At 43.5% G+C, this 22,734-nt stretch overlaps 1 protein-coding gene and 1 non-coding gene across 5 annotated transcripts in view; both read right to left on the bottom strand.

Moving 5' to 3' along the window:
• The window catches only part of BACH2 (BTB domain and CNC homolog 2), a 348,609-nt gene that overhangs the window by 30,972 nt on the left and 294,903 nt on the right, over positions 1-22,734 (bottom strand). The gene's annotated exons all lie outside the window — the stretch shown is intronic.
• LOC113264860 (U6 spliceosomal RNA) lies at positions 19,001-19,107 on the bottom strand. The gene has a single exon (XR_003319849.1). It is a non-coding gene; the product is annotated as a U6 spliceosomal RNA (small nuclear RNA).

The raw sequence follows: 22,734 nt of genomic DNA, 5'->3' as shown, positions 1-22,734 counted from the left end.
TTTTTTTTCTTCAAGAACTGAAGTCATATTTTCCATCTGAAATCAAAACTGAAGAACTGACAGATCACATGTCTCTTATGGAAAATGTTATTTTCTAGTTGACCTCTGGCGCAAGTGGGTTTACACTCCACTAATACTCCAACAGCCATGAGGACCCAGCGCCATCAACGGAGGACCACTCGTCTTTAGTAAGGAAGGTAATTCGGTTCTGACAACTTGAGACACTCTGCTGCCATTTTCCCCTTTCATTTGAAAAATAGGAATAAACTAGGATGTGCTGAAGAAATCATATACTCGAGGGGCTTTTGAGACACAAAGAATTAAAAATTCTAAAAAGACGTATATCATCTCCTCGATGCCTTCTTCATTGCCTTTGCAAGGGAAGTGGGTGTTCCTGGGGCTCCCGGAAGGAAAAAAGCTGTGGATTTTGCCTTGTGGGCACGGTGTATACAACAGCACTAACAGTATTTCTACAGTCTTTAGTCTCCTTCATCTAAGTCCTTCTTAACTAACCACCATATAGCAGAAGCCGAGACACACTGGCTGCGTTAACCAAGGCTCTGCAGTAAGCCGGTAAACGCATATATGGAAAGCGGACTTTTTGCCAAAGGGACTGTACACTCTGATTTCTCCTCCCTTCTCCTGTTTCTACGATGGGCTCTGCCAACGGAGAAGAGTTAATGCTGATGCAATGCAGGCGCCATCTGTGCTCTGGGAGGATTGGAACAGCGGCCGTCCACACAAAACCCCCATCTGTGAGTGGGACAATGGCTGCCCCGGGCGCTGCCACACTGGCAGACACACAGCACAGCCCTGCAGCAGCCCGGGGCTGCAGAGACCGTAGGACACAACACCACACTCCCGGATGGGAGCCCGAAGTCCGGGTTGTCCCTCAGCCACTCCCCACCCCTCCCCGAGTTCTCATCTTTTCTGTGATTCCCATCATCAGGGAAGGGAATGGAGAGGGAGCTGATTCAGTCCGTCCGCGTGGCCGCGGCTGCGGGTTGGGCCTGCTCTGTTGGGCCCTTGCCCTGCAGCCTTCTGCAGCCTTTCCCGGGACACGGCGTTGCCAGGCTGGCAAATGACATCAAACTGGACTGGCAGCAGGTCTCTGCTGAGAAGAGCCGTGTGTTCGGGCCTTCGGACAGCTGGGGCATGAAGGCACGGTCCTGTTTTGGACAACGGTGTCATCTCTGGCAGCCCGGCCGCTGAAGCAGGTGAGGCAGACATTTCCAGCAATGGCTGGTTGTGTCCAGTTTCTGTGGGGCTGGAACACACTTTGCATGCTGACTTGGGGATGGTGAGAAAAGGAAGTCAGTCAGAGCTGCCCCCAGAAGGTGCACCATGGAGTCTGCTCTGGGACATCTATTTTGAATGCGGCTTGGAACTGTTACGAAAGACCTCTTACAGCTCCTAATGAGTAAAACACCTTTTCTACTAAAAATAAAGATATCCAAACATTCTGAAAATGAACTTTTGGTTTTTGACAAATACCCCATCTCAGGAACACCAGGCGCTCTTACTTTGGGTGACTCAAACCACGCCTGAGCAGCCCTTTAAAGATGTGAGTTCAGGCATCTACAATACCTGGGGGTCTTTCCAGTATTTGGATGGAACTGAAGTTCGAAGTCAGAAACATACCAAAACAAGCCCTCCGGTTTCCTCGCACTATTACAGCCGGAACTATTTGGCTCATGGGAGGAAGGACTGAGGAGCCCATCCACAGCACATTACCAGCAGCCTTCCAGAGCGGGGTAGCTCTGAAAACCCCAATGAAGCTAGCAGGTGTCTGGATGGCCTCGTCATTTCTTTCTTTAACAAGCGTAGGAGGCCAGGGCTTAAGAGTCCCTAGGTCACCACTGTGGTAAAAGTACCAAGACTCAAAGCAAGAGAAAACACCTCTCCTCTCTGTTGATACCATCTCTCCTCTCCCTTGCACCTCCATGATCTCTCTGGACTGTCAATCACAGGGAGAGAGGCTAGAGAGTCTTTGGGGGAATGCTCCTGACATGGACCAGGTTTCAAGCAGCAAGCCCCTGCTTTAGAGAGCAAACTTCATTCTCTTCTGTCTGGCTTCCAGATTTCCCCCAGACTGATTCCCTTTTCTGTCTCATTTCCAGTTGTCCTCTGGAGCCAGACCGCCAGCCTTTCTCTTGCCTTCTAGCATTTGCTCAGGCTGTGCTCACTGCCTGGATGCATTCTTCACTTCGTTTTGCCAATTCCAACGTACCCACGATAGCTGTGAAGGACCAGGGTGGGGGTGTCCGTCAATACGGAGTGCAAGGGCCACAAGAAACCCTTGCAAAGGAGGTGGCGATTTAACCGGACCCCATTCCCAGCTTGGACAATCGCTGCTGCTTATAGATATCCAGTCCTGGCATTTCATCACGTTAAGTGCTATTTTGCACTGTTATCTAAGTGTTCCATTGTGCCTATCTTGATTAGAAATTCCTGAAAATTGGGGTACCTGGCTGGCTCAGTCGGTGGAGCATGTGACTCTTAATCTCAGGGTTATGAGATCAAGCCCCACATTGGGTGTGGAGCCTATTTAAAAAGATAAGTAAATAAAATAAAATAAAATAAAATAAAATAAAATAAAAGATCCATATGACCAGTCACTACTAAAAAAAATTCCTGAAAATCAAGTACCGAGTCTTATACTTTTCGTATGTCATCTACATGTACTCTAATAAAATCTGTTAAATATCTGCATTATGAAGATGAGTTGGTTATTTTTTCTGGAAGGCAACATCACACATTGAAAAAGGATTAACAAAAGGTGACATTTTCACGTCAATCAGATGAAATAGTATTCAGAAAAAGGTTAATTAAGAGGAAATCATTAGATCTGAGGGAAGTGCTGGAGCCGTGAGCATTTCTGTGCACACGCTACGGTTCTCGCGCAAACAAGATGCCGCTCAATCAGCAATTCAAAGCCATTTACTTGAGCATTTGCCTTGTTGGGCGCTGAGACGAGCTTGAAAGAAGCAAACAGTGCAGTTTTACCTTAGAAAAGCTCACAGCGCACTCTCCACAGCTGAGAACAAGTAATGCTACACTCTACATGGTTGAGACTCCTCTGCTCAGACTTTGGGAGAAGAGGGATGAGCATAGACTGTCGAAGGGCACTAAGCTTGGGTGGGAGCAGGCTGGAAGGGGGAGAGCCCAGGACCCCTGCGAGTTGACCTTTGCTCTCCAAATACTGTGGTCCTTCACAAACAGCCTTGTGGCCTTCGAGCAAAGGAACTTCCATAAACACCTAGGATTTAACACTCTTCTCTACCTAAGACCAACAAGTGCCTTCCACCCCATCTAAATGAAACTTCAAACGTACCCCATAAAAGGGCGCACCACGAAATGATCTGTTGGGAAGAGGCTGACGGTGCGCAGAAGACCTTAGGGCAAACAGATGGGGCTTCAGGAGAGGACACACCCAGCATCCCGCAGGACAGAGGGAACAAGACAGGAGCCGGATTGAAAAGGAAGGCTGGGAGTGTTAAGTTGTTGAGCAAAACTGGTTCTTCCTTAGCATGTTAAGTTAGAATAACAGTAATTTAGATAGTCAAATGGGAAAAAAAACAATATAAGGTAAATGGGTGAAATTCTGAAATGTCTCAGAAGTGACTGCAACCGAGAAAGAGGTGAGCGGGATCAGAGCTCAGGGGCAGCTCCAGGGGATGCCGGGAGCCAAGGAGGCCAGGTGAAGTCTGGTCACCCTCTTGAGGGAGCGTTGTCCTGCTAGCTCTGTGGCAGGACCTCGCGCTGCCCTGTTCCAGCCTTGCGCCCCTGACGCAAAGCACCGCCTGAGCCAGCTGTGAAGACCACCCCACATCCTTACTCTTGGTGGGAAGAGAATACGGTGTGCGCCTCACCGTGGTCGCAGAGCAGATACCGGAACACTTTAGCTGGCATATGGAAGGAGCAGAATGTCATAGGGGTTTTTACTGCACCTGACCAGATAATTAGGTAATTAGCAATGTTAACTGATAGGGCACATCCTCCACGCATCTGTACTTCTCCAGGGAGGAATATTTTCAAAAATGTACTATCAAGTGCTTTTTATTATAATTTTTTTTTTCTTTCCGGAGAGCATTTCATCTCTCAAAAAGTATGCCAGGCACATTTCTCTTCCGTGCCAGGACGGCCCTTTTTCACTTAGTCAAGCTGGACTGCAAACAACAAAGAAGTGGGTCTGTGTTTGGTCCCCGTGGATCTTACAGCAAGCCCTGCAGCGCTGTTAGCTTCTCTGTGAGCGTGCCAAGCTCCCGCCTGGGGGTGTATGATGCTAGGAGCACGGTCTGACCGATGGACAGAAAAGACCAGGAGAGGGAGCACAAGAACACAAGATATTTACACAGATCTGGGCTGCAGGGCAAGTCCTAGGAAGAGAACAAGGCAAAGAGAAGTAAATGCCTCAAAAAATATATGTAGAATCTGAGTACTTTTTAGGAGGAAAAAAAGGGCATTTGGGACCTCTTATTTGTTCATCACATAGAAGTCTTTAGCTGATTATACTGGATGCAGACCTAAGAGGCCACGCGATCTGTTCTTGTTTGTCCTGGATCATCATATGACTTTATGAACTGCTAAGTCTGCCAGCAATTAATAACGCCTCCCAGTTACCTTCCCTAGTCATTTTAGTTCCCCTTCGCCACATGGTGACATGGGAGCAAATGCATCAAAATGGCAAGCACGCGGCCTCAGGGAGAGACCAGCAAATCTCAGTTCTACGACAGGACTCAGCTGGGTTGGGTTTGCAGGCTGACGAGCCTGTGTCATCCAGTTCGAGGCAGTGAGACCAGGTGTCCTTCCCCACAGAGAACTCACTCTACAGGATGGCGCTGGGGACCACCTTTGCAATGTAGGGTACTTTATTCCCTTAACACACACTTACTGACTACCTCCTGTGGTTCCATAGTCTTAGGTGCTGGGAAGATAAAACGAAGAATAAGGAAGAAAGGGTACCCAGCCTGAGATGTGCTGGGTGGATGGGCCACAGACGAGTTGACAGGTAATGACAACACAGTGTCAGAGCTGCACCGGGGGAAGCCCAAGTGCTGGCAGAAGGGGCACCTGCGTCAGAGGAAGTAAGACAGAGTGGAGGCCCAAGGGAAGATTAGCCAGGTGCCAGGTGGGCACTGGTGCTGCACGTGGGAGGAAAGGAATACACTGACACATGAGAGAATCCAGCACCCAGGGTGGTGAGGCAGGACTTCAGCTGTGGGAGGGTGCTGGGGTGGCCACAGGCGACCCTAGACAGGTGAGCAGAGGTGCGGGCAGCACAGTCAGCCTATGTCACACCGAGGAGGCTGGCTGGCAATCGAGAGCCACGGGGGTCGGCTAAGCAGGAGTACTGGGGCGATTACTCTAGCCACAACTGGGGGGCAACCTGGGCAGAGGGGCAGGTTGGTCATGGAAGTCCAGGAAAGTGCCAGCTGTGGCCGGAGTGTGGGTAGAGGCCGCAGAAGGGAGGTGTAGACAGAGTAGAGAGACTGCGAGAGGGCTGAGCTGCTGATGTGTGAGAGCCCAGACTGAGAGTCATATACAAAGGGCCACACTGCTTCTAACCAACCAGCCGAGGCCAGAGCCTGGGTACCACACTGGCGAAAGGAGGGAGACATTTGGAACACTTTACCACATGACTGATAGGATGGGAATTATGTAAAGGTTCAGAGCCATAACCAAGGTAGTCTGGGATTCAGAGTCATAAATTATTGAGGAGGCTATGGATCCAAATTCTGTAGCCTGGAGCTTTCTTTAAAGGAAGATGACCACTGATGCCAGTCTGTTGTTGTAGTCATAGCATGATGTAGGATTTTTAAGAACAGCAAACTTGCCCAGTAAATCATTCTGTCCTGGCCAATGAGAAAGAGGTGAAAGTTCCTACGGAATGTGAGAAGTCGTCTTATTTTAAAATAAAGATGAAAGGAAGATAGATGAACTAATAAAACGAGATGACTTGCTGAAAGTAGCGATGGTCAGAGATGGGGAAAAGGCAACGTTCCTCCCAGGCCCTGTTCCTTGATTTTTATCATAATTGTGGAGCAACTGACCAGTTCTGTGGCCAGGGCCTGTCTGGGCCTCTAGAAACTTCTTCCATCATCACTGAAGTGGACCTCAGACTTCGAAGTGGACCTTCAGAGTCTGACCCTCCTGCTTCCCTCTTAGAAGAACTCTCCACCCAACTAGATAATCCAGGATAATCTCCCCATCTCAATCCTTAATCACTTCTGCAAACTCCCTTTTGCTATGTAACGTAACATACTCATTGGTTTTGGGGGATCAGGACATGGACATCTTTGGGCAACCATTATTCTAACTACCACACTGGGTTATTATAAACTCTATATAGCTGTTTTCTTAGACATGTCTTATACCTTGTGCCTCAAAACTGAGGCCCCAGACAAAATCAAGTCCTTACGTAAGTCAAGATGACCTAGATATTAAGGTCTTTATTTGATCAAATGGCATGAATTGAGGAATCATCAATGGGTAGAAAGAAGAAGAATGAAAATTTATTTCAGATTTCAGGTGTTTTCCCTTTGCCATCATTTTACATTTCAATTTTTTTCAGCATCTTTTTCGTTCTTTCTTAAATAAGGCAAATTTCTCTGGCTAGGCTCATGGTGACCTCTGTGCGGCACAGGAAAACCCTGAACAAGAGGTGGACATACTGGCTGTCTCCAAGTTGACTGCTGTGTCACCCTGGGCCTCATTTTCCCACCTGTTTAACAAAGACACCTGGGGCACCTGAGTGGCTCAGTCAGTTAAGTGTCTGACTCTTGATTTCAGCTCAGGTCAGGATCTCAGGGTTGTGGGATCAAGCCCCGTGTTGGCTCTTGCTCAGTGCGGAGTCTGCTTGCCCCTCTCCTTCTGTCCTCCCCTTGCTTGCTCTAAAATTAACAAATACAAAAAATCTTACAAAAACCCCAAAACCCACAGACACCTGCATCTTTAATGAGTGTTACTACTGTCATCTCTGAGGCAAGAGGTTACGAATATGGGAGTCAGGCTGCCCAGGCTTCTATCCAGGCTCCTTGACTTAGGAGCTGACCTTGGCACAAATTAATCAACCTCTCTTGCCTCAGTTTCCTCATCATATGGAGATAATAATAATAATAATGATAGCAATCGCAGAGGGTCAATGAGTTAAGCCTGTAAAAAAGTGCATGGAGCAGTGCCTGGCACATGGTGAATGCTCACTAAAGGTAATTTTTAAAAATCCTCATCAGCATCACTGTATTAGACACGAAGGCTATCCAAAAGATAAAATATAGCCCATTTCTTTAGTGCTGGGTCAGATGAATTTTAAGACCAATGTTTTATGATTCCCAATATATCACAGAAGAAAAAAAAAAAACTCCCCGATGTTCTTAATTCCCATGCATCGTGCTGCGTTAGCAAGATCTTTTAATATTTCTCCTTGCTGCCAATTAAGGGCACCAAGTCAAAGTTGATATGTAAAAATTACTGTTCCATTATCACCTGCTGGCCTTGCTAATAAATCTTGGCTTAATGAAGCATATGTATCTTTTTAGTAGAACAGAGTACAACCAAAACTAGAGGGACAGCAGCTCCAGCTTGTATATAAGAGGACTTTCAGAAAGCCCACTGCATAATTACGTGCCCATAAATACAAACGCTATAATTTTCTTGGATCAAAGATCATTTTCAAAAAGTACGCATATACACATCTGTACTCGTGGAAGCTTCTCAAGCAGGTTCTACAAGGTCCAATAAGTCAGTTTTGAGAGGAAGCCTTCAAATAGCTCTCTTCCACTTGAAATCTGAAGTGTGGAAAGTGGAGTGGATGTATGTTTTACGGGAAGAGTCAGCAATAGAAAATAGAGTACACTCACAGCTGTAGCAAGCCAGGATGAATTTATACAGTGAATTTTAAATCGGTCTCAAAACTGGCTTGTGTTATCCACTGAAAAAAATCCCATTGATTTTGGGCTTCCTGATGATGTTTTCTGGGTAAGGCAGACCTCTGACTGAGAGCCAAGTAAAGCTTTAGATGCAGACTTCTCCATTTCCCAAAGAATCTGAAGAGGTGGAAACTGCTAACAGAATTCAGGAACAAAACTGAATATTATATTTCTACTTGCTAGCAACTATCTTGGTATTAAACGCGACTGATTTGGTTCTGTCCTTAGTGGCTGAAATTCTTCTACTTTATTCTTACTTCTTTAGACAGACTTCAAGAACTTCGTTCCTCCCCCTTCTGTCTTTTCCCCTTTTCTCTCTTCTATTCAAATCTTCTGCAAGTGTTTATAATGGAACACAGTATTCCATTAAAAAGACCCTAACTCTGTAAGTCCCTTGATCTTTTTTTGTTCCTCTGATCCTAAGATCTTTGTTATTCTGCTCAAATTATTTTGTATTCACTTGGTATACAACAGGTGCTCAATAAAGTTAGTTTCTTCCTTCTTCCATTGCTTGGTCCTTATCTGATAATATATTTCTTCCTTTAGTCTTTGGTTTACAAGCGACTTGCTAAAGAATTGGTTCTGAGAGCCTTCTTCAGAGCAGACATCATTTACTGGGAAACTTAGCCCAAACTGTGATAGCTCTCGTAAGACATCCTGGAAATGAAAAGGTTTCAGAGAAAAATCAAGTCTCACTTATCAAAACCGAAGTGCTTTTGTTCTCATTTCAGATCTGGTGGCAGAAGGGAAATATCAGCTTTCAGAGGTCCCAGTGAAATATTTGACAAGATATGTGAAATGTTTTTCTTTATTTGGGCTGCTTGTTCCGTAATACACTTGATGTGTTTCACCGGAAAACCAAGGTCAATTCAATTGATAAAACACTGTCTCAGCGACAGACATACATATAAAATGCTCACATTCTCCCAGTTATAAGGACACTGAATCTAATTTAGAACCACAAGACCTAGGGAATTAAGAGTTAATACTTAGGCCCCATCCTTAATTCATCCTGTCATGCCTGAGTATCACTTCTCCTGTAGCAAGCAAGATCACCCACTGTTCTGAGGCCACTAGACAGAGAATGACATCGGCTGTAACATTACTGTGTCACAACGGAGGTAATTAGGGATGAGCCTGGAGAACAAGCTTGGGTGCTCTTTGTATGTGAGAGCAGGAAGCAAGACAGGAGGGAAAGGAAGACAAAATAGAAAGAGTAAGAAAACAGGCACATTAGCCGCAGGCAAGCTCCAGCTTGCCTTCCATTCTGTTCCCAGCGAGGGCATCTTTAGGGCAGGGTGCCGGCTCCTGCCCTCACTACGCAGGGCAGGCTATGAGCAGGCTAAACTCCCAAACAAACTGGAAAGAACATATGAACCACGATGATCAAGCTGATAAAATGCCATGGTCTAACGCTTTTTCATGCAATTGTGCCTGTGGGCAGGAAGCGGGGGGGGGGGGGGCTTCTCTTCTACTCAGCGAAGTGCTCCTTGGTTTGCTTATTTTAGGAAAGGTTTGGATTACTGCTCTTTCAACAACATTATGGGTCATATATACCCACTAAAATGGGACAACCACACTTTCTTTTCTTCTTTTTATAGACTTTATTTCTTTATCATGAATCACTGCTTTAATTTTTTACCTGACCCAGCAGGAAATGATGTGTTTAACCCCATATAACTCTCATTCGATTATGGAATTAATAAAAATCTCTGTTACCACACAGAACCCATGGTGCTATCTCAGGGTAACAAAAAATTTAAGGAGGGAATCAACCTCCTCTTCTCTGATGGCTTCTTGGTTCGGAGTGGGTAAAATCACACACAAAAAAGGAAAAAGGAAATTTACTAACTTGCCTCCCTTATTTGTTACTTTACCATAAAGAGGCCTGCTCGCTATTTATAAATTCATTTTTCTTCAAGGCTTCCTCAACATAGGACTAGGTGCTGCCAATAAATACTACTACTCTCAGATCATCGTTTCCCTGTAAACTTTTAATGTTGTTATTTCTTCAGTTTTTTGCACTTTGGACAATTTAATCACACACGGAGGAATCACTATCTTGATGTTATCTGTTAATACATACAACGAACTTCCTTCTTGTCCTGTTGAACGTACACCTCTCAAAGAGAAGAGTGACATCACGAAATGAGGGTTCTGCTTGGATTTATTCAGAAAATAAATACATATACTTGTCTCTAGGACTTCTCAAATCGATGAAAAAAATACCTATTTGAACCTAAAACATGTGCAGAAGGTTAGCTATTATGTTGATCCTAAATTCTATTATATTTATATAATATGCTCTGTGCTGATAGAAAAGTCTGAGCTATTTGGAGTTGCCAGCTTGGATTAATAACTACCCATCTCAAATCATTAACGATGCTGGTTCCAGTTCAGTGATCAAAATGGGTAAAAAAACTGCATTTGATTCTTTTCCTTATGAAAGAGCCGTTGGCTTCGCAATGCACTTCTTTCTGGAAAAAGTCCTTTTGAAAGGAAGAATACTGAAAACTGTAAGAAAGCCTACAGAAGAATAGAAATTCATTTTAAAGCAGTGTACCATGTACAAATGCTGTCTTACAAATAGGATTATTTAATTTAAACCTTAGATCTGTCAAGCTCCATTACTTCAAATGGAGCCTGTCGCTTCTTGAGTTCATTATATATCGAGATTATATTACAATTTCTGTTAGGTTAAGTCAATGCTGAGATACAAGGCAGTTAAAGAAATAATTACACAGCAGCGTCAGTAAATAGAGCAAAGTCACTGCAGTGTTCCGAAAGGCAAAAAAGTCATCTTGCTAAATGAGGATCCAAGCCGTCCTGTACCAAGACTGTTCCTAATAAATAAAAGGCCTCTGGGAAAAGTGCTGAGCGTATGCTGGATCTATTTTCAGCTTGCATCAGCAGCTGCTGCCCCTGGGATCACATCTTTACACATACTCTACACCATATGTAATCACTCCAGTGCTGCAACCAGTAAGATAATGAAAGAGCATGGCATAAATCTATACTTGAGTGGAATGCTAAATGAGGAAAATAATACAAAAAGGGGGGAAATAAACCACATTTTCAAGTCATTAGGAAGAAAGACTTTGACATATGAAGTGTTGCAACCATTAATAGCACTTATCATATAGAGTGGAGACAAAGAGACAAATTAATCAAACTGACAGAACTGGGACATTTTATGCTAATGCAGGCTCCCGGGTTTTAGTCTGTATTCCTCTGCGTCTGGAAAACTGATACCATTACAGGGCAGGAAATTGCATGAATAACATGCAACAGATCATAAAAATTCACACACCAACTGCAGAAACACTGCCAAAAGCTCTGTAAAAACAAGGATGGAGACCTCAACAGAGAAACTACCGGCAAGTAATGAATGCAAATAAGTCCAGGAATATCTCCCATTCATGCATCGTAATTAACCATAGGCTTCTCGCTCATAATTATAGTGGCAAAACCGAAGCCTAGAGAGCGGACGCTGAGGCCAGCCAGAGAAGGCTTCCCGAGCCCTCATTCACGGCCGCTTGCTGGGGCGAGGCCCACTCAGAAATGTACTGGCTGGATTGTGTTAGCATTAAAAAAATGCAAAATAAACATACAAACATCAGCTTAAGACTTTAAAAGGGAGGATGGAGAGGAAAATTGACAAAGCAAAGCAAAGCTAAACGACAATTTCCGTGTGTGATCGTATGAGTGGTGGGGATAGAGAGAACCTAATCCTGAAAGTGCTTTTATGAAACACACGCCGCCTCTGACTCAGAAACAGCCCCCACTTTGTGAATAAGCTGTATTTAAAGGTGAATGGCAGGCAAGTCCTCAGGAAGGCTCATGGGAGAAACTGCCCTTTGTTCTCCAATTGTGAACACTCATGGTGGCTGGTGGAGATGGAACCACTGGCTCCTTAAGACCCACCTGCAGAGATCTCCATCCCTCCCCGGAAGATGCTCACGCATCCTGGAGACTCAGAGCAGACGGGCTCCTGAGCTGGAACTCCAAAAGTATTTTCCCATAAAAAGTATAAAATGGGGGCGCCTGGGTGGCACAGAAGCGTCTGCCTTCGGCTCAGGGCATGATCCCGGCGTTATGGGATCGAGCTCCACATCAGGCTCGTCAGCTGGGAGCCTGCTTCTTCCTCTCCCACTCCCCCTGCTTGTGTTCCCTCTCTCGCTGGCTGTCTCTATCTCTGTCGAATAAATAAATTAAATAAAATAAAATCTTTAAAAAAAAAAGTATAAAATGAATAGAAGTTAGGTGTGGCTGAAAAAAAGGACACCAGAACTAGAATCCAGTGATATCCTCTTCGCTGGCATTCAGACTCCGATACAGTCCTCCCTCTCATTCCCATCTAATTCATGCTACACATTTTCCGGCCTCTAGAACTTTTCTAAAGGATGCCCTTCATCTATCTGACAAACATTAACCAAACGGCTATCATCTGGCATTGTTCTAGATTACCATACAATTACCATACAATTACCAATTACCATACAATGCCAAAGGTGCCATGACAGAAATAGAGAGAAGGTGCTACAGGTGTATAATGGGAGGGGGACACTAACTGCAAGGTGGCCTTTCCCACCCGCTGACATCTCACCTGTACCTCCTCTCCTCCATGATATCCTCTCTCCTAAGAATGATGTACTCCTCCCTTGTACTTTCATAGCCCTTCATTTATCCCTAAAGAATTCATTTCCTTCTCTCTTTGCATGATGATAACTGAATAAGTTTTAAAAAATAAAAGGTGATACAGATGTGAGATTTGAGAGCTGATTTAGGAAAGTAATCATGATTTATAACCTATTTCTAGAAAAAAACACACTCTAAGTTCAAACAACTAATTTCTTTTTTTTTTTTTAAAGATTTTATTTATTTGAGAGAGAGAGAGTGAGAGAGCGCACGCACAAGCAGGGAGGAGGGGATAGGCTGGTGATGGGTAGTAAGGAGGGCACGTATTGCATGGTGCACTGGGTGTTATACACAACTAATGAATCATCGAACTTTACATCAAAAACCAGGGATGTACTGTATGGTGACTAACATAATATAATAAAAAATATTAAAAAAATAATAAAATAAAATAAAATAATCTTGATATAAAAAAAAGGAGGGAGAAGCAGACTCCCCACTGAGCAGGGAGCCTGATATGCGGGACTCAATCCCAGGACCCCAAGATCACGACCTGAACCAAAGGCAGACATGTGACCAACTGAGCCCTCCAGGCTCCCTCAAACAACTAATTTCTTAAGAATCTTTTAAAATGCTATTTACCCAGACTGCCCATCCTAGCCTTTGTTCCTTACACAATGGGCCACCAAAACACAACCTGCATCTGCACAGACCAGTGCATGAGACAATGGAAATGTTTCAAGTAGTGCAAATGTAAAACGAAGATTCTTCTTACAGTCCTGTAACTTGCATATTAAAAAAAAAAAAATCTGAGTGTTTCAGGGGGAGGACTCCCACTGCATCCCAACCTTGGTAAAATGGAAAGTGAAAAGCACACCTGGTCTTACATATGAACGTGGGGTTATGTTTGGTCATATGCAATACTTTATATAAAACTGCTTCATAAGGACCCTAACTTGATCTATTATTATGATTATAATCATCAAATTAGGCTGCTCACAGTGGCAGAGCTGGGAACATAGCTACCACAGGGGTTAACTCTTACTACCATGGTACCAAGTCTGACTGGCAACCCTCCAGAGGGAGAAGAAGGGCCAGGTGTGGTTTTTCTCTACTGCTTTTCAGCCCTGAGAACAGGCGCCTGCGAACCCAGATCTTGGGTAGAGTAATCACCTAACAGTGCATTTGCAGAACCCTGCTGGCTTCCACTGGAAGGTGTTGTACTGCCGCTTTTTCTTTTTTGTAAAGTCTGTGTAACTTTTATTTCTTAATATAATAGGATTTTAAAATACATTATTTTCAATGTTTATCTTTTGTAGAATTTCAGCATACTTTCCATTTTACCCTTTTATCAATACAATCAGTTGTCATACTATTGACTAGGCAGCAGTGAGCTAGTCTCACCAGAAGGAGGGCTTAATTTTCAGTATTTTTACCAGTGGCTGGGTTCACAGTGGCTCTAGTCTTCACATACTAGCCATAAAGAGACATTTGAATTGGAATGAAAGTTTAAAGGTGGCAAACAGTGTATGTTCTGGTTAGGCCTAATTAGATTTAATATTTTGGAAAGAAAAAAAGATACAACCCAAATGTAAGATGGAAATAATTATTTGAGCATATATATGATGAAAACCAATAGGACTTCTAGTGATTCCAGTCTTTGAATATGGTTAGAAAGAGAACATGTTCTCAGTGGGAGAGAATGTTGGGGACAAAATGGCAAAACCCGAAAAGTGACATAGGTTCCCTGAACTGATGAGCAATTATTTGGACTGTGTACAGTTATGGCCCTTTATTTTAATAAGCAATATTAAACTCAGGAAAAAAATGACAAAAAGACCAGAAAAGTGGTCATATTTATGAAAAAGAAAATGGGATTTACGTACTATGAGAAAATAATTCTAGTGGCAACTGAATAATTACTTTCAACAGGAATCTCTTTACAAATTCTGGATCGGGGGAACAGCATGAGATCATGACATACAGGTCAAGTTTTGAACTTTTTCTGGAAGTAGTTGTTACCTCCAGGAAGAACGTAAGTCAGTGTGATATTATTTGATAGGGTTATACACAGCGGTGTCTGCCTGTGGACGCTCAATACATGTGGAATGATGACCAGCTCTTTGCTATCATCATGGAGAGTAAAGAAAGGGAAATGGGGGGTGAAGGAGGTAAAGTGGTGGTCCTGGGGGACTCAGGCTACTGCAGAGTTTTCTTTTTTCTTTCTTTCTCTCTTTCTCTTTTCTTTTGTCTTCTTTCTTTCTTTCAAATATTTTATTTATTTATTTGAGAGAGAGAGCACAAGCGGAGTGGTGAGGGGCAGAGGGAGAGGGAGAAGTAGACTCCCCACTGAGCAAGGAACCCAATGTGGGACTTGATCCCAGGACCCTGAGATCATGATCTGAGCTGAAGTAAGACACTTAACCAACTGAGCCACCCAGGCACCCAGAGATATTTCTTAATTGGCTACAGGTGCTGTGGAAGTTGTGAGTTTGAGGAAAGAGAGAAAAAGGGTCTAAATTTATTGCTAAGACAGAGGGCCAGAGGCAGGTAATGGAAGCCCAGAGCAGGGGAGATGGGAGAAGGGTATGAAGGGCTGCCGTGGCAAGTGGGAGGTGGTCCTGGGGCAAATGGGGAAGAGGACGTAGCCACTGAATCTGCAAGGGCAGAGAGATGATGGAAAGACAAAGAACTTCCTGGCAACAAGCACTACTGAGTCATAACAACCTATTAGAAGGAGGTTGTGGGATCAGCTTTTCCAGAAAAAAAAAAAAATTAACATTAAGAGAGATAAAAGTCTTTTTTTGGATTGTTTAGGTTTTGTTTTAGATGTAGGTAGCTGGAATTTGAGGACTTCTTATTTTTCGTTTTCTGGAAGGCACATATCAGAATTATATTTTAATATAACTGTGACTTTCAGACATATATTCAGATATAACTCCCGTCTGTGTGGATTAGAATAAACATCTGAACGGAACTTTATGGATCATGAACCACGAATTTTCCTGTTACTATATCATTTCTTCCTCCCAATAACTCGGTAAGTGAGGTGTTCATGATTCTTATTCTCATTTTCTATGAAACTGTGGTTTGGAGAGCTTAAGCAACTTGCCCAAGGTCACGGGGCTTAAGTCCTGAGCCCCTCACTCCAGAGCATGTGTGGACCTCCCCGTATTTCTACAGCCATTGTAACCAAGCAGCTGTGACACATTTTCTTTGATCATTCCTCATAAAAGATATTTTTTCATTTTGATCATTACCCTCACATATTTCAAGAAAAGGTGTGGGTACTGTGCATTCTACAATAGCCAGAAATGAAAACCAAGAAGGCAGGCACTGACAGAACAGACCTTGGGCTTGGATTTTCCCACCGCATGGCCGACTTTCATCTCTCCCCTTTGGCTTGACTTTGCTCCACTTGCACAAGCTGAGAGCTTCAGTTTAAACATTTGGGAAATATTCTAAATGTGTGTGGGAAATCTCCATCCTCCTCCCTTAAGGGGGGGCCAAAATTCTCCATAAAAGAGTATATTGATTCGAACAGGACATAATCTTTGCCTCCATTTTATAAAGTTTCTTTTAATCATTCACCTAACAAATATTTATTAAGTACCTACTATGTGCCAGATAATTCTAGGCTCAAGGGACAGAATGGGAAACAAGTCAGGTAGGATAGTTGGCACTTGTACTCTAGTCCTGCACTATGCTGGTTAGTCCAATATGATGGGTCCCTAGCCACGTGTGATAGACACGTGTAAATAGACATTAAAATTACACAAAATTTAAAAATTCAGTTTAATTAGTCACACTAGCCACACTGCAAACGCTCAGTAGCCACACGTGGCTAGTGGGTACCATATTGGACAGTGCGGGAAAGCATTTTTATCGTCATAGAAAACATTACTGAACAGCACTGGTCTAGAAGAAATAGATAATAAACAATTCAGTCAGTGATGTCTGTTTGAAAATCATGAAACAATTTTAGGACTTTTCTATTATTCTTCAGTCCTTAAAAGGCATCCATATCTTTCTTTTTCAACAAACATGCCTTCTTTCATGGCCTTCTTAGTTCTTGCTTAGACCATTGTAACAACCTGGCCATTGTCTCTTTCTTCCTGAATTGTTCCTTTGTATTGTTGCCTGACTAAGCCTCCCAGTGACAATTACTTTGTTTCCCTGTTTCCTGCAGAATAAAACCCAAGCCCCTCTCACATGGCATTCAAGACTCTTTAGAATGGGCTCTCCTGACTTGTCCTGACTCATCTCATGCCATATGTTCCCTCTCTCTCCTACAACTTTAGCAACAAATTGGGTTATTGCTATCAAACCCATTACCTGCCATATCCATTCTTTGGGAGAACATCTAAATTATAAGGATACCCACAACAGTCAAACAAATAGGCCTTTTTTAGAACTTCACAGCTGAAACATGAGAAGGAAAAGGGGGGGCAGAGGTATGTGGTTACAGAGAACTGACATAGAGGTGTAAATCATCTTAGCTAATCCCGAAGAAATTCTGCAACACACAACAGTAATCAGGTAGAGCGTTATCCTCTATCCTCACCATAAGGAGGGCTACAGACAGGTAAGGAGGCGGTATAGACGCTTACGGACCCAAGCAGGAGAGCTAGGGTATTTTGGAAGAAATACACACATCAGATTACCAAGAATGGTTGATTGAAAGAAACACACACAAGAAGTGTTTTCATCTAAATGTACTTAATGCAGAAAGCCTATTCCTGTATTTTATACAAAATTTATGAAAATAGGCATGACCCTGTGTTCCCAATAAGATGCTATTGTGACTTTCTTTGGGTAGAAATGGTACAAGACAGACAGGGCTTGTGGACAGAAAAAGTACTGGATTACGAAATGTTTCCTAAACTACAGAGACTTGGGACCCACTGTCACAATCTTTAGTATTTTCTCTAATGCAACTCACTTTCTTCCTTAAATAAATTTAACTTAGAAAGAAACCTGTCCTAAGCAAGACTGTCTGTGAAATCTCAGGTTATGCTTTTTCTAATACATATTAAAATAAACACAATGATTTTGAAAAAAATTCTTCATATGCCACTTGAGCTCATTTCACTTCCATGTTGTGCTACACATACTCATATTCTCAGAAATACTGGGATTAGGAGACTGAACAATTATTCTGGCTAAGTGCTGATGTCGAAGACATTTGGACAGGGCCTCTCCTATTTTCCAGTCTGAAACACGGGGACAGGACTTTGTGTTACCCCCCCGGGGGTGGTAGGGGGGTGAAGTAGCCAACGGTGGTAAAATGTTGGTAGACATGAAGGGTTCATTCTTGATCAGCAACAACATCATTATCTTTTCTGGGGATAGTGAGAATCAATGGATGAACATTCACAGGGAGCAAAGAATTTCCAAATGTCTACTGTAGTTATCAGTCCTTTGTAGAGGAGTAAACAATGGAGGAGGAGACCACCGGGCAGTCTCTTTGGCAGCAATGGGCTCCTGGAAAAGGCTGATGGGGTACAGGTTTGTGGGTGGCCGCAGGGGGCCCTGTTGGCATCTTCTAGCCTCTGTGCTGACAGGCTACCTCGTCTGTGTCTAGTCCAGAATTCCAGATGCTGCAGTGAGATGGCAGCAGCTCAGCGAGGGTGCGAATGCGAAAATGCTCACGTCAACGAGGCACAGGCTCGGAACTCCTGGACTGGGTTCCTGCTAATGGCACAGGGCTGCCTCGAGGGCCGCCACATGAGATCATCTGAACTGGACTCTACAGGGACTCAGCTGGGCAGCGCCTCTGCAGCTTTTGTCAGAGGCTTATTTTTCTTGCAAAAAAAAAAAAAAAAAAAAAGAAAGAAAGAAAGGCGGGGGGAGAAAAACCTGACTCCCCAAATGAAGGGGGCTTTCTGTAACTCTTCTGCCATTTTTCTCTCACCTCTATAGCGTAGCTGAGCTCTTAGAAACCCGGTGTGTTAAAGCACTTCAGCAAAAAGCCAGGCAATTGCAAGCCCCTTCTCACAGCTGTTAATGGTTGTCGATGAGCAGGCAGACACAGGGCTGGAAGGAAGGGAGCCAAAAATAACTCCACAGCAGTATTTTCCAGGATTCAATAATTCCTGGTGCTGGAAAGAGGGAGCTTAAGGAACTGAAGTACAGCTCTGTGAAAACAGTGAAGAGGCTGGAGGGACGGAGGCCATGGGCTGCTGCCTGTAGAACCCAGTCCTCACATAGCAGGACTTGTAAGGGCTTTCTCAGGAACCTGGCATCTGAGAAAGACTAAAATGGGGAAATGGAAAGACAAGGTCAGGAGGACGGATGTTGGAAGTGACCTGAACTCAGCCCCCTGCGTCTTAGGTCCTGGGGCACGCATGAGGGGAGCTTTGTGTGTGTGTGTGTGTGTGTGTGTGTGTGTGTGTGTGTGTGTGTGTGTGTGAGTGTGTGTTTGCGCGCGTGTGTTTTATATGGTACGCTTCATGAATTTATGTGTCATCCTCGCGCTGGGGCCATGCTAATCTTCTCTGTGTCGTTCCAATTTTAGCATATGTGCTGCTGAAGCAAGCACTTCTTAGTGTGGGTTTTTAATCTGCGTTTCTTTGGGGGATTTACAAACCCAACCCATGATCAAGGAACCATTTTAGACTTAGAAACCCTGCCCTCGACTCCCAGCCTGGATAGGGTTGCCTCCCTAGTACCTTTCCACTCAACATGCCCTCTCTTTCATAGAGATTTGGAGCCCTGTGGGCTTCAGGAACTCAACGTTTTCGTTTTTCTATCATCCTGCCTCCGTTTATGTTTTTACATCATATCTCAATCTCACCAGCCATCTTCCCAAGAATTGTAGTCACATTATTTTTTTGGTTTTCTTTTTCTTTTCTTTTCTTTTTAAGATTTCATGTTTAAGTAATCTCTACACCCAACACAGGGCTCCAGCTCACAACCCCGAGATCAAGAGTTGCACGCTCCACCGACTGAGCCAGCTGGGCGCCCCATGCTTTGCTTTTCATTTTAACGATGCATACGCATAATGGAGGAGTCTTTTCCCTGACGTTTTCACTGTCACTCAATTCAGATTGGCATGTGTCTCTCTTACATCGTTCTACCTGCTCTCTGAAAGTTTTGATACTCTTCGTGAGTAAAACTGAGTCTCCAAACAGCACTTCCATTTGAACCATAGACTTGATCTTTCCGGGCTCGGCAAACCATCACCCACTCAGAACCTAGACAGGGAAGTGGCAGATGATTCAAGCTTCATTAGGAACAAGTCATGCCAAAGTAACTTCGTTTCTGGTTTTGATAGGATTACTGCTCAGAGAATGCAGTAGAAATAGCATCCCAGGATTGCAGCAAGGCAGTTATCTCTTCAGTCACTCTTTGAAAAATATGAAAAGATGGGGTCTGGAAGGTGGTAAAATTAAGTGACCAGTAGTTGGATGATGGATCAATGTCAACTTCAACCTGAAGGAAAGTGTGGTGACATGACCCAGGCTTCTGTCGTCTCTGTTACAGTTAAGTTCTATATCTGACTAGGAAACGATGTGGGTGGCAAGCTGGTCAGATACTTCAGGAGAGAGAATTAAGATCCCCAAAATGACCACAGACTGATATTATGGGGTAAATTATAAAGATCCATTTTAACAAAAATAGACATCAAATCCTACATGGAGATTAAAAAGTCAACTTTGTAAGGACAGGATGGAAAAGTGCTGGCTTAACAAGGTGAGTCAGGACAGTGACACAGATGCCAGGAAACTTAGCACAATCCTGGGCTACCGCAGGAGATGCATAATGCAGGAACAGGGTTACAGCTTTACTCTATTCTTTACTCTTCAGATCACATCGAGACTCTAGTATTCAGTGCTGTATGTTAACAGCAGGCCTGACCAACAAGGATCGTGAGAGCACTGAATCCATGTGATACAGAACCAAGCCCGTAAATCCTGAGAAAGTAAGATTTACAGGGCCCACTTAAGAGCTGTCTTTAGAGAGCCAATGGGCTATTACGAGAAGAAGAGAGGAAATTTGGCCTCTTTCATTCCAGAGGGCATAAATAAGATCATAAATAAAAATGTAAGGGAGCAGATAACCGCTACAAATGAGGAAGAATTTTCTAGTAAGCGCAGATGACAAAATGGAAGCAGCTCCTGAGTGGTGGTGAGCTCCCCATTGCTGGAAGTGTTCCAGCAGAGGTTGGAGAGCTACCTATGTCATTATAATAAAAGGATTCCAAACTGGATGGGAGATTGGACTAGGTGACTCCTAACATGACTTATTTTCTAACCTGTAATCCTTGACACTCCTCACTGTTCCCCACAATCATTAAGAGGAGTTATGGTTCTTAGTATCCCTTAAACACTTCATACAAAAACTGACAAAGAAGAAAGACAAGGTTGATAGTATTTTCATTTACTCTGAATACCACTGGCAAAATATATGGCCTTGTGAGTTGGCAAAACAAACAGAGCTTTCTTGAACTTCCCCAAGTCTCCTGTGAGTCTATGAATGACATATCCTTCAAGCTACTTTAGTTTGGAATGCTGTCCTAGTCCAACCAGTCTGCTGAGATCATGAACATTTACAGAGAACACAGGGAGTCTTCATAGGATGTAATGGAAGGCAGTATTAAAAAAAAATAAAGAAGTCAGTGATTTCCTAAGTATATAAGTTTTCAAAGGCCATCAGACCTATTCAACAAAAATTCAACTGTATAGTTGCAGAACCTTGAAATTAAACAAAAGCAGACTTAGCAGACTGAGTTTCAAGACATTTATACAGGCGTTGTTTCCAGACATGATTTTCCCGTACTGAACAAGTAAGCTCTTTCTATTTAGACCTGTCAGAGGAGCTAGTGTAGTCAGTCACATGGACCTACAATTTTGTTTGAATGGAAAGCGGCGTGCCCCATCTTGTATTTTTCTGGGCTTGACATAACACCCACTTAATAATATCGTAAAAGTTGTACACACCCTGCCATTCTATACACCTTGAAAATGGCAGGAGAAAATAGCCCGAAGGCTTTCCTCCTTAATAATCTCTTGGACAGGTTTTAGTACTGAACCAGGTAATCCTGAAATCTTTGCTAATGAGAGGAAAAGAAACCAGAAGACCTGACCACAAGTAGAAGAGATGGTGGACACAAGGCAAGGAAAGAAGTGAGATGAGGTACAGGACTCGCTCTAAAACATGGCAGTGAGTACTGTGATTTACTCATGGTTGATACTCACGGTTGCTCTCTCTCACTTATCAAGAATGGTCAGAACTTATGAGAGAACACAACTCTGTACCACAAACCTGAGGCCAAGGCAAAAGAGATGCTCGTGCAATGATGGGGCCAACAAGGTTCCTGGAGATCACTCATTCTAGCTCCCATGTAGCCATCTGTTTCCTGTGCTAGTGCTTAGGACTCTGAATCTGGGTTGGAATTTTTTGGGTAGTTTTCCCAGGTCTGTGACCTTGCTATCTCATTAATGATTCTAACTCAAACTCTAGACACAAAGTTGAGATGAACAATTGAACTAGGGCTTCCTGTTGTGGAGCTGGCAGTGGAGGGACCTTCTCTTGACACTGGCCTTTGATCACGGATGGCCATGCTGGTGCAGAGGCTGCCCCTCTAAGTTCTATTAAGACAGAGCAGGAAGAAAGCTTTGGATGCTAAGATGACCATGCTCTTTCAGAAATCTTTAACTCAAAGCAAGTTACAATTTCAAATAATATCATACATTTTTTTTCCCCAAAAAGGATTGAAGTAAATCCTAAGATCCAAAAATAACCTTCTAATACAGACTGAGGAACCCATGGGGGCTAGACTCTATAGGACCCAGGGAATTGTACAATTCAATAACTGGTTAGAAAAGGGGCCCAAGTGTGCATGAAGCATAAAAGAGGCTGAATTTCAGTAAGGTTTGGACCAAGAGACAATTGTATTTGAAGTAAGTAACAGTAGGAGCTGGAAATGAAATTTGCGCCAACTAGAGCCGACCTAAACCTGCTTGACATTATGCCTAGTGGAGGACTACCCAGTGGGCATGCTGGGTATCTCAAGGGGGAATCTGAAGCCTTTTTCTTACCATGAATGGTGATGATGACCATGAACGGAAGACCCATGTCCCATGTACCAGGTATTCAGTCCCACCCTTCAGACCAGTCATCCTATCCCAAGGAGCTAGGCTTAGGGGTTTAGGGACTTGCCCAG

This window comes from Ursus arctos, unplaced genomic scaffold (assembly GCF_023065955.2).
Source record: "Ursus arctos isolate Adak ecotype North America unplaced genomic scaffold, UrsArc2.0 scaffold_13, whole genome shotgun sequence".
NCBI classification, from domain to species: domain Eukaryota; kingdom Metazoa; phylum Chordata; class Mammalia; order Carnivora; family Ursidae; genus Ursus; species Ursus arctos.
Note: the sequence above shows the minus strand (reverse complement) of the source record. Positions and strands in the feature narration are given on the sequence as shown.